The sequence below is a fragment of the Chiloscyllium punctatum genome, chromosome 18 (assembly GCF_047496795.1).
Source record: "Chiloscyllium punctatum isolate Juve2018m chromosome 18, sChiPun1.3, whole genome shotgun sequence".
Taxonomy (NCBI): domain Eukaryota; kingdom Metazoa; phylum Chordata; class Chondrichthyes; order Orectolobiformes; family Hemiscylliidae; genus Chiloscyllium; species Chiloscyllium punctatum.
The window spans coordinates 19,548,246-19,561,101 of NC_092756.1; the positions used below are offsets into that span (position 1 = coordinate 19,548,246).

A 12,856-nucleotide genomic window follows, 5' to 3' on the forward strand; every position below is an offset into this window, starting at 1 on the left:
ATTCGACATAATAGCACTGTTCACCTTCATCAACATCGACCTGGCAAAGGAAACACACTTTTACAAGAGACCATCACACACACCAACCACCATCAATCACATTACCAACGAAAACATCATGAAGCTTGTGGACCTGTGCCTCACCACCCACTTCACTTTCAACAACATAGTCGACAAACAAACCCCCAATGGCCCATCCATGGGATCTCTGCTATCAGGATTCATAGCAGAAGCAGTAATGCAAAGACTCGAACAAACAGCCCTAGCAACAATCAAACCAAAATCTGGGTCCGCGACGCAGATGACACCTTTGTCATCACAAAACGAAACAAGATAGTAAAGACATTTAACATCATCAACAACACTCTCACAGGCATAAAGTTCAACAAGGAGGAAGAAACCGACAACAAACTCGCATTCCTGAAAGACACAGTAGAAAGAAAGGACAACAGAGAACTACAAACCTTTGCATACAGAAAAGCGACAAACGCTGACCAAATACTTAACTACACCAGTAACCATCCCATCATACACAAACGAAGCTGCGTCAGAACAGTATTCCAACGAGCCACCACACACTGCAGCACAGACGAACTTCGGAAAACAGAGGAAAACCACCTTAACAATGTAATCGAGAAGAACAGATACCTAAAAAAATACAGTCCACACATTCCTCAAGAACAAACCACGACAAGCAGACCAAACACAGCCAGAAACCATAAGAACCTTACCATACATCAAAGAAGTTTCAGACATGACAGCCAGACTACTCAGACCCCTCGGAATCCTAGTAGCACACAAACCCACCAACACTCTCAAACAAAAACTAACAAACTTAAAAGAACCAGAACAATCCACAGACAAAACCAACGTCATCTACAAAATTCCATGCTAGCCAAAAAAAGACACGACCTTCTCTCCCTCGTAGCCCTACACACGGATTAAAAATACCACCATTTCGACTGGGACAACACATCTATCCTGGGACAGGTTAATCAAAGACACGCCCGAGAATTCATAGAGGCCTGGCACTCCAACCACAACGCCATAAACAAACACATAGATCTCGATGCCATCTATCAACCCCTCAGAAAACGAACAGGAAATGACATCAACACAAACCCCAGGAACCCCATCGAGGAGAAAGATATAAATAGAAAGAAGGAGACAACAGATTCGCTTCACTTGGAGGTTGCCACTGATGATGATGTTACCTAGCCAAGTAATGAAATGTCTCGATATCAAAGCTACAGCTGAGCAAGCAAACCTACACCCTACATTTTAAATTATTTTTCATGTTTATATTGCATGAATCTGCGGTTATTGATCCACAGTTTAGTTTCACTCCCTAAAGGTAACATGGTGATTTCTCCAGTTGTTCATAGTTCAATGTGATGCATCCAGTGTGTGCATAACGAGAGGGAGCTTGCTTCCCACATCTTGTGTTTATCTGTGCCTTATGTCCAGCATTCATCAATGGCGAGAGCAAGGTGCGAGGGCGAGACCAATATGTAAGTCTTTCCGTGCCCATGCACGGCACCCACATTGGCAATTCTCCACTGTGCATTTACAGCCAGTTCTCAGTGCCCCTACACCCACGCCCTGCCCCTTTGAAATATCGCTATCATTTTGTGCTGTCTCGCTGTGCTCTTCTCACCATGATGAATTACTTCTATTCAATCTCCTTCAGATTTCATCTGACAAAACGTTCATTAAGAATTCCTTTGCATAAACATGCACTTCGCAGCTCTCGTTATTTGATTTTCCTGGATGTCTTTCATACTAAAAAACGTTCACAGCAACTTGATTTGCAAAAGGAAACCGCGCTCCCTTTCATTATCCAATGCAACCTACATTTCAATACAGTTTAGTCAACAGGCTCAGACCATTCTTTGAAATTTTGTAATAGTGTAAATGCGTATAAACTGACCATTAGCGTTCCAGTTTCAAAATGACAGCTGTGATCATCTGGAAACAGCATCACGAAAATGCTGTTGATGACAGCGACGAGAGCGGGATTCGAACCCACGCGTGCAGACCACAATGGATTAGCAGTCCATCGCCTTAATCTCTCGGCCACCTCGTCACAGAGGCAGCGACGGCTATGACCTTATGAATAATTGAATTGGGTAAATTATGCAGAGCAGCAGATATTTCTCCCTGGTGTTGGTAAAATGATAAATAACACAGTACGGTTCCAAGACTATGGTCTGACCCCTGGGTTGTGGGGCAAATGCACTCCCACTGTCACACTATGCACACAGTGATCTGAACAAAAATGAGGAAATGACTATGTAACAAGGTCTGTTGAATTCTGTGAAGATTTGAAGCTTTCGGAATGAAGAACCCGAGACAGCAGGAAGTGTTCTTTCAATAAAGAGTTGGATAGAGCTCTTAAAGAGAGTGGAATCAAGGGTTATGGGGATAAGGCAGGAACAGGATACAGATTGAGGATGTTCATCCATGATCATAATCAATGGTGGTGCTGGCTCGAAGGACAGAATGGCCGACACCTGCACCTGTTATCTATTGTCTATTAAATTGCCTGTGAAGAATTGTTTTCCAGACTGGAGGAGAGTGCACAGTGCTCAATGTCACTATTCGGAACACGTAACTTCCGCTCAGACGTTTTTGACACGCACTTGTGTACAGAACACAATTTCAAAATCCAAAATAAGGCTAAACTGACAATTGAACTCAACAATGCAAAAACCTTGATCTGTATCATGTTCCTGGGCCGTGCGACACCAAGTCACTGTATGATCACAGCAATACAGTGAGCAAGTGTCAGAAGGAATATGAGTGCAGTGCCAGTGCGCATGCAGGGAGCAACAGGTGACACAAGGGGAAGTGGATTTCCCACAACAGGAACACTTCCCAAACAGCGGACTGCGGTGGAAGAATTCAGAGGGGGTTTATATTTTGGAATTTGATGCCAGAGACACAATGGAGATCTGCCATTGAGCCGATTCAAGATGAAGATTTTAAGATTGCTACAGTTGTAAAACAAAATAAAAAGCTCATGGGTTAGTGAAGGCAAAAGATGAAATTGTACATTTCATCAATCTACCCATCTTTACAATAAGTACCTCACCACTTTCCTCACTCGGGGACAGAACCACTGGTGAAGATGATCATATAATCCCCGTTACTAGCCATGGAATCAGAGAAAGTCGGTTTCCCAAACGTTCAGGTAAAACAAGGAATGTGGAGGTAAGCATTAATGTGTTGCTCCTGTGCTGAAGGTGACCAGTGCACGGTATCTCTGTTCCAGTACAGTGGGCTGTGCAGTGCCGAAGGTTTAATTTTGAGCCTCACATGGAGCAGTTCAATTTGTCGTCGTGTTGAGGGATCCGGACAGAAGGTGATATTGAGCAAAGCCAAGTTTATGGGAAAATACTCGTGTTTTTGGATTGAGAAACAACCTTTTCTGGATAATGACTCCTTGATCAACAAATATACTGCAAGTGTCTAAAACGTGAAGAGACATGTGTGTAGAGAGAGCCGAAGGTGATTTTTCAGCAGATGAATAACGTTTCCCATGTGCACTGCGTTAAATTCCGGGAAGATAGATATTGAACTGGTTTCATATTACAGAGTTTGTTGCAAATTCACAAACGTTATTGCAATAATAAAAAAAGAAATCACATAGGACCGTTTGAATATTGTATTGAACTGAATTTTGGTCTGAGCATATTTTATCTGAAATGGTGTGCTGCAGAGAAGTACAGAGGGTTAACAATACAAAAGGACAGAGTCTTCTTGGTGGATTTCTTGGGTGGAGTTAAGAATGTACGAAATATACATAGCATCATATGAATGTGGTCAAATCTTTAAAGTAGGTGTTGCGTCTCCAAGTGACGATTCAATTCCTACTCATTTGGATATCACTTCCGTCTGCAGTTATTTTACGACATCAGCTCCATTTACAGAGTTTCACCTTGAATAATACGCCACACCTTACCAATCCATGAACTTTTTATACTCAGTCTTATTCAGTTGTACGTGTTCATGAAATATCTTTGTTTCTGAAGTCAACAAATTCTAAATTGTCACGCAACCACACGGACTTTCACTCAATGGTAAATTCTCTCCTTGAACGTTTGTTCGTGTATCTTTTAAAACACTGTGAAATCAGCTTCTACGTTTTATTTCTGGAAAGTCGTTCACGATTTAAATAACTCTATTGAGTGGAAGACACTCTCATCCAAACTTTTGTTAATCATTCACTAATGGTTTTCAAGCTCTAACTAAAGTTATCTATTCACTAGAAAGAGGGACTTTCCCCGATTTACTCATTCAAACCTCGCGTTATGTGAAAATCTCATTTGTTTACATCAAACTTGCGTGTTTCTGCTCCAGCATTTCCAAATCTCGTGAATAAATTCCTTCATTCTTTCTATCATCCCGTTTGTATCCTTTCTGATATTTTTATGTCTCAGTAAACAACGTCACTTGGCTTTCTAATATCTTGCTCTCCAGGAAATAGCATCTCTGCTCTTTCTAACTTCTTCACATGTTTTTGGTGAAGAATGAGGACAAGGATTATACACAATGTTCCCACTGAGAGTGACCAAAAGATTTTACAGTTACGCTATGAACTCTTTGCTTTTTAAATATGACTCCTCTATTTATAAACTCCAATAAGGTAAATTACCATCTAATCAGTTCATGAACATGGTCTCCATGGAGACGAGAATTTTCTATGTCTTCCTTTCTTCTTCCACGGAATGTCTGAAAGGTTTGTAAGGCCAACATCTCTAAATCCCCATGTCCTGAGTCAGTCTCAGCTATTTCTAAAGGCGACTGAAGTTCAAATACTTCATAGGGTGTCTCCCATCATTCCAGTGCAGACTGGTTCTGGACAGTAAATGCTATCAATGAAGGCCACCGTGAATCTGAAATCAACAGTTTTCTCTTCGTAATTCTCGTAGCTATTGTGTATCGAATGTTCGTGGTCTTGTTCAATTTGTTCATCATTTCATGGGTCCCTGTGTTGAATTCTACTTAATGATTAATTAGTGAATGGAGACATTCCCTTCACCACTCAGTCGAAACTCCATGGAACATTGAAAGAATTTACTCATACGCTTCCAGAGGACAGTCCTGCCATTACTGGGATGAATCAATGAAAATTGCCCACGTATCCTCAAAGGCAAGGATTTCATTTTCCATTTTAGCAGAGCATTGCAGCACTGAATCCCATGAGTGCGTTCATTAAAACCAAAACAGTTGCAGCAAGAGTTTAAAACTAAGATTTTGCAATCTGCTTGCATTGTTTGTCCCAAAAATTACATTCCATATTATGGTATGTTTGTGGATGAAAGCACTTTCTGAATCTTGAGCAATTATATTTCAGTTTTGTCAATACATTATCAGTCGCTGTTCTCTCTTTCCCTTTCAGTTTCCCGTTTTATATCACGTATTTATCAGTTTATCTTAAGTATTCAATAATTTCAATCAATCTTCCTCCTGATTACCAATCCGAGAGAATGCCACAATTTGTCAATTTATATGCAGTGCAGCTGTAGTGCGCGGTGACCAAGTGGAAAGGCATTGGTCACGTGAAATAAAAGGAGCCGGCTGGTGGAATCTGGCTGTTCCATCACAGTCATATTTAAAACATTTAACGTAATCTTTAGCCAAATCATATTGGCAGAAAATAAGAAAACAAAAATGAAAAAATTGCTGATGTTGAAAATCAAACAAAAACAGACTTTGCTGGAATATTTCAGGACGTCTGGCAGCATCTGTGGAGAGACGGACCCAATGGATGTGAAACGTTAACTGTGATTCATCTGCACAGATGCTGCCAGCACACCTGTGATTTTACAGCAATTTCTGTTTTTGTTTCAGATTGGCAGATTTTGTCGCAGTCCATGAGAACAGAGCTCATTTGAATCAAACAGACAGCATGGATCTTGTAGTGTGAAATGAGAAAGTAATAATGAATGAGTGGAGAGTGTTGTACTGGAAAAGCACAGCAGGTCAGGCAACATTCGTGGAGCAGGAGAATGGACGATTTAGGCATAAGCCATTCATCAGGAATTAGGCTTGTGAGTCGGGCAGAGGAACAAAGCTGAAGCCAGGTGCCAACTCGCAGGCACCTCCTCCTACAGACCACGATCACAATCTCTCCTCCCCTCAACAAACTATCATCTCCCAGACCATCCACAATCTCATCACCTCTGGGCATCTCCCATCCACAACCTTCAACCTCATTGTCCATGAACCGCGCACTCCCCGATTCTACCTCCTTCCTAAAATTCACAAATCTGACTGCCCCCGTCGATCTCTTGTCTCATCCTGAGCCTGTTCCATCCGAATAATCTCTTCCTACCTTGATACAATCTTCTCTTCCCAGTTCAGGAAATGCCCACTTACATTCGTGATACCCCTATGCACTTCACCTCCTCCAAGAATTTCGTTTCCCTGGCCCCCAACGCGTCATCTTCACCATGGACATCCAGTCCCTGCACAAATCCATCTGCCATTACAGAAGTCTGCAAGCCTTCCATTTCGAAATCTCACACCATCCGAACCAGTACCTTTCCACTGACTTCCTCATCCACGTGGCTTAACTGGTCCTCACAATCAACAACTTCTCTTTCCAATTCTCCCACTTCCTCCATCGAAACCCGCATAGGACCTAGCTATGCCTGCCTGTTTGTCAGATACGCGGAACTGTTCATCATTTCGCAATTACACAGGCACCATCCTCCACCTGTTCCTCCGCTACATTGATGAATGTTTGGGACCACTTGGTGATCCAACGAGGAGGTTGAATAGCTCACCAACTTTACCAACACCTTCCACTCCGACCTCAAATTTATCCGGATCATCTTGGCAACTTCACCCATCTTCCTGGACCTCTCCATCAGCGACTCTGGCGACTGACTAATTACAGTCATATACTACAAGCCCACCAACTCCCACATGTACCTAGACTACATCTCCTCCAACCCTATCTCGTGTAAGAACGCCATTCCTTATTCCCAATGCCTCCACCTCCAGCACATCTGTTCCCAGGATGACCAATTGCACCTCAGGAAGAGCCAGTTGGTCTCCTTCTTCCACGATCACAAATTGCCTTCCCACGTGGTTGACAGCGCCCTCACGTTCATCACCTCCATTTCACACACCACCACCCTTGAAGCCATGCCTCTCAACGCAACAAGGACAGAACCACCTGGTGCTCACCTTACACCCCCATCAAACTGCGCATAAACGCATCATATTCTGCCACTGATGCCACCTCCAAACAGACACCACCACCAGAGATATATTTCGCTGCCCAGCCCTGCCAACATTCTGGAAAGACCATTCCCTTAATGAACCCTTCTTCAGGTCCACACATCCTCCCACCAGCCCACAACCCTCTCCTGGCACCTTTCACTGCCACCAAAGGAAGAGTGAAACTAGCACCCACACCACTCCCCTCACCTCAGCCAAGGCCAGAATGGACCATTCCACATCCATTAGAAATTCACCTGTACAGCTACCAATGTCATCTACTGAATCCGTTGCGCCCAGTGTGGTCTCCTCTACATCAGGGAGACAGGAAACCTTCTTGCAGATCATTTCAGAGCACATCTCTGCGACACCCGCACCCACCAACTTCACCGTCCTGTGGCTGAACACTTCAACTCCCCCTCCTACCCCATCAAAGACATCCAGGTCTTGAACCTCACCACTGCCAAACCGATACCACCCAACGCCTGGAGGAGGAAAACTACACCTACCGGCTTGGGACCCTCACACCACACGTTATAAATGTGAATTTGAACAGTTACCTCATTTCCCCTCCCCCAAGCCCAAGCCTTCAACTCGCCACCGCCCTCTCAGCCCAATCCATCACTGGAATATCTGACCTAATTTCTTCTCCCTCCTATTCATCCATCTATTGCTTTCCAGCTATTTCCCCTCAACCCCACACCATTTCCATTTATCTCTCAGCCCGACTCACATGCCTTATTCGAGATTAAGGGCCTAAGCCTGAAACCTGAATTCTCCTGCGCCTCGGGTGCTACCAGATCTCCTGTGCTTTTATAGCATCACACTACCAACTCTGGTCTCCAGCATCTGCAGTCCTTACTTTATCCTTGGAATTATCAATGACCTGAGAGTGAATATACCCCTCGATTGCAGTGATCACAGTGTGACTGAGTTTTCCATTTATTTTGGGTGAGGGCAGGCTGGATCTGAGACGAGCGCTTAACATCTAAACAACGGGAATGGTATCAGATCGCAAAGTTTGGGTGGGCTGAAGTGAAGTGGAAAATTATGTCAGAAGATGGGTCAGTACAACTGCATCACATCACCCAGACTGTAAATGACAAGCAGAGATAGAAAATCAACTTCAGTGTTGCAACAATGACAGGTAAAGTGGAAAGGAGACAATAGAAGACACTCAGGTGCAGTGGAATTAGTTATGTGAAAGGATTCGATATATAAGCTACACCTTTACATATGGACTGCCCTCACATTGGACAAAGGAATTTCCTGCAGTATAACGGCGATATTTGCCTGTGACATCACAATGCTGAGAGACACTGACATAGTTTCTTCTGTAGCAGCGTGGCCTCGTAAAAGCATGATCGTCCCATCAACCAGAATTCAATACTTCAAAGCTCTCCTCTGCGCTGTACAACTTATTTGCTGCTCCTGTAGTCAGATCTTAATCGCTTCACTGTGTATCTTCTTCTGCTTCCTGCTTCATGGAAACACTTGAAACGTGAACAATTCCACTTTCCACTTTCACCAATCTTTTGCAACTCCCGAGTTGGCACAGGTATGAGTGACCGCTTGGCCTTCTCGAGCGCTCTCACTCTGGTATGATCTGAATGATAAAGTGGACTGTGTCTGATCTGCAGAATGTCCCCACGCGGGACAGTGCTGTTTATTCCATCCCCAGGGACTGAGGTGTCTCTATTGGCAGAATATTCAGCCATTTCCCTCCACTTGCAGGCATTATGATGGGATGTAAATGCGGATATGCTCTGAAGCTTCCTCTCACGTGTTCAGCCAGGTGCAAGAGCCCTGCTGGAGCTTATCAACTTTGATTGCGAACTTCCTCCAAATATCATTTATTTGAGAGAAAGAGAAAGGCGCTGAGCTAGTGGGAAAGAGAGAAATGGGCCGTGGACTCTCTTCCCTCAGTAAAATGCAAATAAGTGCATTTTTGTGCTGCCCCTTTGATGTTCAGAATCAATCTTCGCAGAACAATCCAGCAGAAAGGCTTTTGATTCGCAGGCATCGGTTTCTTTGCTGCAATCGGACTTCAGTTAACATCTGAGTCCCAACTGTCCCAGATGAAGCCACTCCGAATGAAACCCTCACTCACTGAGAACCAACGCCACAGCCAGGTGCTACGGGGCTGCAGGCAGTCCAAAGCGGAAAAGAGGATTAAAAACGAGCCATTATTTCTCCCTCAGCCACTCGGTCACAGAGACAGACAGAGGGACGGCAGAGACGTGTGACGTCATTCACGTGCCGACAGAAGCCGTTCAGCCCATCGAGTCCATGGTAAATCTCTATCGCTTGCTTCTCTCTGAGGTTATTCATCATCAGTGCTGCTTGTTCTAATATGAATGAACTGTATCTGTGTCGAAATGCTGTCTCCAACATACTGAACCACATGTCATTCACGGCTGTTCATTTTACTGGAGGACCCTGCTGTGTGACACAGCGTGGGGAAGAACTGCAAGGCTGTTAAAATAATGACTGCAGATGCTGGAAACCACATTCTGGATTAGTGGTGCTAGAAGAGCACAGCAGTTCAGGCAGCATCCGTGTATCTTCGAAATCGACGTTTCGGCAAAAGCCCTTCATCAGGAATAAAGGCAGTGAGCCTGAAGCGTGGAGAGATAAAGCTAGAGGAGGGTGAGGTTGGGGGGAAAGTAGCATAGAGTACAATGGGGGAGTGGGGGAGGGGATTAAGGTGATAGGTCAAGGAGGAGAGGGTGGAGTGAATCGGTGGAATAGGAGGTAGGCAGGTAGGACAAGTCCGGCTAAGTCATGGGGACAGTGCTGAGCTGGAAGTTTAGAACTCGTGTGAGGTGGGGGAAGGGGAAATGAGGAAACTGTTGAAGTCCACATTGATGCCCTGGGGTTGAAGTTTTCCGAGGTGGAAAATGAGTCGTTCTTCCTCCAGGCATCTGGTGGTGAGTGAGCAGCGGTGAAGGAGGCCCAGGACCTCCATGTCCTAGGCAAAGTGCGAGGGGGAGTTGAAATGTTGGGCCACGGGGCGGAGTGGTTGATTGGCGTGGTTGTCCTGGAGATGTTCCTTAAAGCGCTCTGCTAGGCCGCGCCCAGTCTCCCCAATGTAGAGGAGACCGCATCGGGAGCAACGGATACAATAAATGATATTAGTGGATGTGCAAGTAAAACTTTGATGGATGTGGAAGGCTCCTTTCGGGCCTTGGATAGAGGTGAGGGAGGAGGTGTGGGCGCAGGCTTTCCAGTTCCTGCCGTGGCAGGGCAAAGTGCCAGGATTGGAGGGTGGGTTGTAGGGGGCGTGGACATGACCAAGTAGTCACGAAGGGAACGGTCTTTGCGGAAGGCAGAAAGGGTTGGGGAGGGAAATATATCCCTGGTGATGGGGTCTGTTTAGACGTAGTGGAAATGTCGGTGGATGATTTGGTTTATGAGAAGGTTGGTAGAGTGGAAGGTGAGTACCAGGGGCGTTCTGTCCTTGTTACGGTTGGAGGGGTGTGCTCTGAGGGTGGAGGTGCGGGATGTAGACGATATGCGGTGGATGGCATCTTTAACCACGTTGGAAGGGAAATTGCCGTCTCGAAAGAAGGAGGCCATCTGCTGTGTTTTGTGGTGGAACTGGTCCTCCTGGGAGTAGATCCAGCGAAGGCGGAGGAATTGGGAAGACGGGATGGCATTTTTGCAAGAGTTAGGTTGGGAAGAGGTGTGGAAGTGGTAGGGTGGGAAGAGGTTTGCATCAGGTCAAATCTCCGTCACATTCGTGATTGTTGTTCTTATGTTTATTTCTTCTCTACGTGTGCTGAAGTAACACAGTGAGGGATCAATTACTGTTGTCAGACATACATGTAGGGGCGTAATAAATGCTGAAGTTGTGAGATTCGAGCAGTGTTTATTAACATAGACCATTCACTGTTCGAAGCTCAGGCTCAGGAATTTGACAGAGAGCGAATTTGAGCAAAGGTTGAGCCGGGGCGTTTACCCCATGATGTAACACGAGTTTCTGCGGTTGCTTTGTTGTTCACCTCATTTCTGTGTCTTGCATCATTGAGGATTTTGAAGTTGTCCCCTCTATATAAAAGGTCCGTGCTTATGCAACATTGTAAAAAAGATGCAGTCCAATAACAGCCGATGCGAATTCTGTCGACTTATCCAGATATTGACCCCTGGAAACAGCACTGTGCACTCTCCTCGAGTCTGGAAAACAACTTCCTCACATATAATGCTACATTCTCGCTCTCAAAGTGCTGTTCATTCCATCGGCTTCTGTTTTTCACAGAATCCGATTCAATAGATCTTGTCACTGTGTCATTTCTTTCCATGTGGTCAGATCTTGTGAACAGAATATCACAGTGGGAGTGCCCTGGGCCCATAACCCAGAAGTCAGAGCATACTCAGGGAACCGTATTCTGGTCTTGATCATTTCATGAACACCAGGAAGAGATATCTATGCTCTTCAAAATTTAATTACCTGTTTTAAGAAGAAAGGTAAACAGTTCCTGGTTCCTGCTTTTGTTACCACACGGACCAAGATTGTAAATGCTGGAACCAGTCGAGACTGTCCGCTCTCCCACATCCAACTTATCCCCAGGTTGTGTTAAGATGATGGTCTGAATCGCTTCCCTCTCTTCCCTGTCACTCTAGGATGATGTGAGTTGTGAAATCTTTGACGTGAAGTGGAGGCAACGTGGAAAAATGTATACACAGCAGGTGCGTGAGCGACGGGACTCGCTGCAGTAACATCCCATGCTGATTCAGACAGCAGAAGCCTCCCGGTGACTTCGAGAAGCACAGACACTGTTCCCGGATAATGGGGAGAGATTCACTCTTTCCTCGCAGTTCTGCATTTTCTAGCTCTCTCCAGTGGCATTATTTGGCCAATGGTTCCAAAAAGAAGATGATTTCTTGTGCATGCACGATCTCCCTTTTCTACACCTTTCCAGAATTCCCATACTTCCCACTCCCGCCAGCCCCCTACTCCGCTCCACACACCCATGTTTGATAGGGAGCTAGAGATCGCGTTCAAGCTGCTCGACACTAATACTGCGTGACAATGGAGGATGAGGTCGTCCAGTTCTCAATGAAGATCGCCCTGTTCCGGGAAAGCAGCTAGCACAGCCTCCTGGGAGAAGCGAGTCAGAATGGAAAGGAGCTGTTATTAAATCTCTGTGCTTCTTTCACTCCGAAACAGCAGAAATAGCCTTAGTTAACCAAAAACTCACCTGATTTCTGGTTACCACGTCTGGCGCCGTTCTGGCTCGTTTGTCTCGGGTGTGACATTGCTTCAGACAGGTGACATATGTGCGAGAGCTCTCGCGTTCACATTGCGGATGAGCCTTGGAATTTTGCACACTACTTCATTTTTGACTGTGAAGATATGATTTCGATGAGATCGGTTTCAGATAAAGATTCCAAAGCTTGAAAACATACACAAGCAAGTTCAAGAACCGCTTCTTCTCGGCCATTGCTGCTCTGAGAAATGGATTGTATAACTTGAAATAATGCTGAACTTGCCAATGTGGATTTTGCTGAGCGCACGTCCGATACGGAGTAACCTGAATTCCTAAGTCTGGCCAAATTTTGCTTTCCTCACGCTGTGATCTGCATGTCCTTGATGACTATGATCCGACTTTACCATCGCAAA

The 12,856-nt window shown here is 45.0% G+C and overlaps 1 non-coding gene across 1 annotated transcript; it reads right to left on the reverse strand.

Annotated features, from left to right (window-relative positions):
* Positions 1-2,004: 2,004 nt before the first annotated feature.
* Positions 2,005-2,086, reverse strand: trnas-gcu (transfer RNA serine (anticodon GCU)). The gene has a single exon. It is a non-coding gene; the product is annotated as a tRNA-Ser (tRNA).
* Between the last annotated feature and the right edge of the window lie 10,770 nt (positions 2,087-12,856).